Source organism: Panulirus ornatus, chromosome 3 (assembly GCF_036320965.1).
Source record: "Panulirus ornatus isolate Po-2019 chromosome 3, ASM3632096v1, whole genome shotgun sequence".
NCBI classification, from domain to species: Eukaryota; Metazoa; Arthropoda; class Malacostraca; order Decapoda; family Palinuridae; genus Panulirus; species Panulirus ornatus.
Window position 1 is genome coordinate 65,375,291 of NC_092226.1, and position 5,063 is coordinate 65,380,353.

The following is a 5,063-nucleotide window of genomic DNA, read 5'->3' on the forward strand; positions in this document are numbered from 1 at the left end:
GATTTACTCAAAAAAAACTTCAAAAAGAAAATAAATAGGAAAAAAAATCACCGCGTCAAATGCTTTCCCGGTTCACTTGGCCCTTGACTAGGGGGAGGTGGGGGGGGGGGGGGGACGGGCCACCAATCACAGTCCACGGCAGAGAAATCCTCCCAGCCTGGGGATGTCACCAGAAATTTAACAACTCAACGAGAGAGAGAGAGAGAGAGAGAGAGAGAGAGAGAGAGAGAGAGAGAGAGAGAGAGAGAGAGAGAGAGACGTAGGAGTATTATGCCCAGCCAGAGCCTCGTCTGTTGGACGTCTGTTAACGGTGACTTGTCATTTAGTGGGAGGAGGAGGAGGAGGAGGAGGAGGAGGAGGAGGAGGAGGACTGGAGGAGGAGGAGGAGGAGGGTGGGGAGGATGGGGGCTTTTATAGTCTTTTTCCTTTTTTTCGACAACAGGAAAACAGAAAAAAGTTGTACAGTGAGGATTTGCTGTCACAGCTGTGAATTGCTTGTCTCTCCTCTCTCTGTCTGAACCACTTACCGCCGAGGGGGGCCTGCCTCTCTCTCTCTCTCTCTCTCTCTCTCTCTCTCTCTCTCTCTGTACGTGTGTGCGTGAGTGTGTGTGTGTGGGAAAGGGGGGGTAATATATGGGGCAGAGGGTAAGGTGCAAGGTAATATAGGGGAGAAAGAATACGTCCCACGTATTCCCTGCGTGTCGTAGAAGGCGACTAAAAGGGAAGGGAGCGGGGGGCTGGAAATCCTCCCCTCTCATTTTTTTTTTTTTTTTCCCAAAAGAAGGAACAGAGAAGAGGGCCAGGTGAGGATATTCCCTCAAAGGCCCAGTCCTCTGTTCTTAACGCTACCTCGCTATCGCGGGAAATAGCGAATAGTATGAAAAAAAAAAAAAAAAAAAAAAAAAAAAATATATATATATATATATATATATATATATATATATATATATATATATATATATATATATATATATATATATATATATAAATAACGAGAGAGGAAAGTATGTTATCAAGACCGAAAGTATACATATCATGGGCTTACGTATGTGTATGTAGACTGGTGTATGGCCAAGAGGGACGTGCTACCTGCCAACAGTACTAACGGTATACAGAGCATAAAGTACAACAGTATATGATATAAACCACAGCAACAGTAAAAACGGTATACAGCCAGTATAACAGTATATGATATACACGATAACTGTAATATAATCGGTATACATTGCAGACAGCATAACAGTATATGATATATATGATAGTGGCAGTATAATCGATATACAGAGCAGACAGCATAACAGTATATGATATATATGATAGTGGCAGTATAATCGCTATACATAGCAGACAGTATAACAGTATATGATATATATGATAGTGGCAGTATAATCGCTATACATAGCAGACAGTATAACAGTATATGATATACACGATAGTTGCAGTATATAGACGATAGACAGAGTAGACAGTTTACAACAGTATATGATATACACGACAGATGCAGTATATAAACGATATATACAAAAACACACAGTATAACAACATATGATACACGTGTTATAAGCAGTATAACCGTGTAGGTATACAACCCACAAATGGCCACAACATGTCACTGCGTCGATCACAACCCAGCTGAGGGCCGGTGATGCTCCTCCCCCACCTCATCCTACCCCCACCTGCTAATGAAGTGGAAAGATCGTTCATTAATGATCATTACTGTGGATTATCATCACAGTTCCTTCACATCGTTCACATACTTCATTCTCTTCGTTCACATACGTCTTTCACATGCTTCATTCTCTTCGTTCACATACGTCTTTCTCTTCGTTCACGTAATTCTTTCTCTTCGTTCAAATACTTCATTCTCTTCGTTCACATACTTCTTTCTCACATTCACTTCTTTCTCTTCGTTCACATGCTTCATTCTCTTCGTTCACATACTTCTTTCTCACATTCACTTCTTTCTCTTCGTTCACATACTTCTTTCTCACATTCACTTCTTTCTCTTCGTTCACATACTTCTTTCTCACATTCACTTCTTTCTCTTCGTTCACATACTTCATTCTCTTCGTTCACGTAATTCTTTCTCTTCGTTCACATGCTTCATTCTCTTCGTTCACATACGTCTTTCTCTTCGTTCACATACTTCATTCTCTTATTAACATACTTCATTCTCTTAGTTCACATACTCCATTGCCACAGTTCTTTGCTATCGTCACACACACATACTTTACCACCTCTTCCACAAACATTATTCTCCTTTTCCACGGACGTATGAGACCCATTCCCCTTCCGCTTCTCCATCTCCTCCATAACCTCAACCCTATTACACCCATTTTGTAATCTCCAGCAGCGCCCCCATTCCTACAACAACCCCTTCCCCCCTCACCCACCTTCACCTCCGATATCCACCCTCCCAAACACGGGGGTAGGGGGTTGGTGGTGGATGGGGGAGTGAGTGGAGTGGAGTGGAGTGGGGTGGGAGGTGAGGTGCGGGGCCCCAGGTGACGGAGGCGGCCCAAGTAAACAAACACGGGGGGAGCCGTATCGACAGGTACGATGCTCCCGGACTGAAATACGGCAACCCACACTGATGCAATTTATCTCTCCTCCTCCTCCTCCTCTCCTCTCCCTCCCTCCGACCTCCTCTCCTCTCCTCCCCATCCCCCTTCAACGACGTCTCTTGCCTCGTCCATTACGGCCTCTTACTCTTCAATCATGACTTTCTCATGGAAGTGGAGGAGGAGGAGGAGGAGGAGGAGGAGGAGGAGGAGGAGGAGGAGAAGAAGAAGAAGAAGAAGAAGAAGAAGAAGAAGAAGAAGAAGAAGAAGAAGAAGAAGAAGAAGAAGAAGAGGAGGAGGAGGAGGAGGAGGAGGAGGAAGAAGAAGAAAAAGAGAACGAGGAGGAGGAGGAGGAAGAAGAGGAAGAGGAGGAGGTGAGACGTAGGGAGAAGAAGAGGAGGAAGGGATGACGAGACGAGCATAAGATGCAAAATACCCCCCGCGCACCTCCACTGGTCCACACAGCTCGAACTCCGGCTATTTCCCGTACCCTTCCCACTTTCCCCGAGCTCCCGACGCCGGCCATGGACATCCATCTACCTCGCGCCCGCCGCTCCTCCTCCTCCTCCTCCTCCTCCTGACGCCGTACTGGACGACTACAAGGGGAGGTGGGTGGGTCAATCAGTCACTTCTTCGGCCTTCGGTCAAGTTCCTGGAAGAGGGAGAAAGAGGGAGAGGAGAGGGAGGGAGCAAGCAACACTTACCATTAGCCTCGAACTGACATGGAAAGGGTTTCAGTCTCCTTCGTACGCACGCAGCCTTGCCCGAAGCATACGAGAGAGAGAGAGAGAGAGAGAGAGAGAGAGAGAGAGAGAGAGAGAGAGAGAGAGAGAGAGAGAGAGAGAGAGAGAGAGAGAGAGACACGAAGGGCGTCGTCTATTAAGAGTCATGCTTACACTGTGCTGAGTGCAGAGTGTCGTCCATGAGTGCACGCATTCGAGAGCGCTCTACAAAAATGCCCTCGCATTTTAAGACTTAGTTTGCCCCATGGTTTTTACATACGTTAATAGCAGTTTTCTTTGTGTATTTTACTAATTTTTTTCCTGTTTTAGATTTTTTTTTTGTTTTCTATAAATATTCTTCACGTTTTCTATAGTTTTTTTTCCCACTTGGTTTAAAACTGCTGATAATTTGGAATATATGTCAATATATGTCATTTCTTTTCATTTTCCAAAAGAAGGAACAGAGAATGGGGTCAGGTGAGGGTGTTCCCTCAAAGGCCCAGTCCTCTGTTCTTAACGCTACCTCGCTAACGCGGGAAATGGCGAATAGTATGAAAGAAAAAGAAAGAAATATGTCAATTTGGAATATATGTCAAACGCTGTCGTGTTGACCTTGTGATATTCCTTTGACCTCACGAGCGGTACGTTATGACCCTCCGGGGTGACGACCTTGACCTCCGACCTGACCTCAAGCTGAAGGGTCAGGTCAAGAGTCCACAAGATCGTATCGTCCTACTTCAGGGGTGTTTAAGCCCCTGAAATTCAGATGTCATGGAACTCTCTGACTAGCGTTCTGGTATGGGATGTACACATGACCTTTGTGCGACCCCGGCGACCTGTGGTGGGGGGAGGGGACAACCTGTGGTGGTGGGGGGAGGGGACAACCTATGGTGGTGGTGGGGGGGAGGGGACAACCAGTGGTGGTGGTGGTGGTGGGGGGGAGGAGAGAACCTGTGGTTGGGGGAGGAGGGACAACCTATGGTGGTGGTGGGGGGAGGGGACAACCTATGGTGGTGGGGGGAGGGGACAACCTATGGTGGTGGGGGAAGGGGACAACCTATGGTGGTGGGGGGAGGGGACAACCTATGGTGGTGGGGGGAGGAGGAGACAACCTGTGGTGGTGGTGGTAGGTGGAGGAGGAAGAGACAACGTGAGGTGGTCGTGGTGGGGGAGGAGGAGACAACCTGAGGTGGCAGTGGTGGGGGGGGGGAGGAGACAACCTGTGGTGGTGGTGGTAGGTGGAGGAGGAAGAGACAACGTGAGGTGGTTGTGGTGGGGGAGGAAACAACCTGAGGTGGTTGTGGTGGGGGGGGGGGAAGAGACAACGTGAGGTGGTTGTGGTGGGGGAGGAGACAACCTGAGGTGGCACTGGTGTGGGTGGGGGGGGGGGGGGGGAAGGGAGGAGACAAAACACATTGAACCTTACCTCACACGGTGGTCACACACGAGCGTGAGACACCCCGGTCCCCCCCCCCCCCCCCCCTCCTCCTCCAAGTGTAGCGTACGTATTAAAATGATTTTACAGAGGAGGAGGAGGAGGAGGGGTGTGTTGTCCCCTCCCCTTCCGCAAGCGGGCGTATAATGGACCCAAGAGGCTTCATATTAAGACCCGCGTCTGTGTTCACTTCTGCTTGTGTGTGTGTGTGTGTGTGTGTGTGTGTGTGTGTGTGTGTGTGTGTGTGTGTGTGTGTGTGGCAACACTTTACAGGGAGCTGGGCCCACACCAGACGACCACGGGGCACCACTTATAACACTATGAAGTGACTATATAGACCGAAGG